Raw genomic sequence first — 737 nt, 5'->3', positions numbered from 1 at the left:
AAGCTTATTTATTCAGCTTTCAGATGATGCATAAATCTCAATCTCACAAAATCGACCCCCTTTATGACTGGTTTTGTTGTCCAGGGTCACATATTAGAGTTAAAGGTTCATCCAGAGGGGATTCTGGAAAATACTGTCAGAGCACTGAATGAAATGTTGCATAAATCAGCGTGAATGATATTTGAACAAACCTTCAGAATACAGACAGGACTAAAAACGTGTTATGTTTGGTGTATGCAAGAGAAAAACTCAAAGATATGGATTGAGATTAAAATCTACAGATGCAAATAGATAAGAGTGTGAAAATAAACACTTAAATGTGAATTTTTGATGTTTTCTTCACACCAATCTGAAAGAAGACGAGACATGGAAGCAAAACCGACCAGTGCATGCATTAGTAAATGAACCAGGTATGACCCTAAAATGAACTCTGCAACAAATGCAACTGCTTCCTTTGCAGGTGCACACTGTTACACTGTTGCAAACACACTGGCTCAGACTGCAGACTTGCTGTACCGTTGTCTGACGGCCGCTGCGCGCGCTGGACGTTCACTCTGCTGTGCAGGTTTCTGCGGCGGCGAGGCATTCCTGCCGGACGCTCCTCTGCCGCCTGCGGACGCGCCGCGGCTCGAACCTCCACATGATCCTCACGGTCAGCTGCTGGAACAAATCAACAGATCTATGATTGTGCACTGACTAGGCCTGTCGCAATAATCAATATATCGACTTATCGTGCA

This window comes from Sinocyclocheilus grahami, unplaced genomic scaffold (assembly GCF_001515645.1).
Source record: "Sinocyclocheilus grahami isolate Dianchi unplaced genomic scaffold, SAMN03320097.WGS_v1.1 scaffold2259.1, whole genome shotgun sequence".
NCBI lineage: Eukaryota > Metazoa > Chordata > Actinopteri > Cypriniformes > Cyprinidae > Sinocyclocheilus > Sinocyclocheilus grahami.
Note: the sequence above shows the minus strand (reverse complement) of the source record.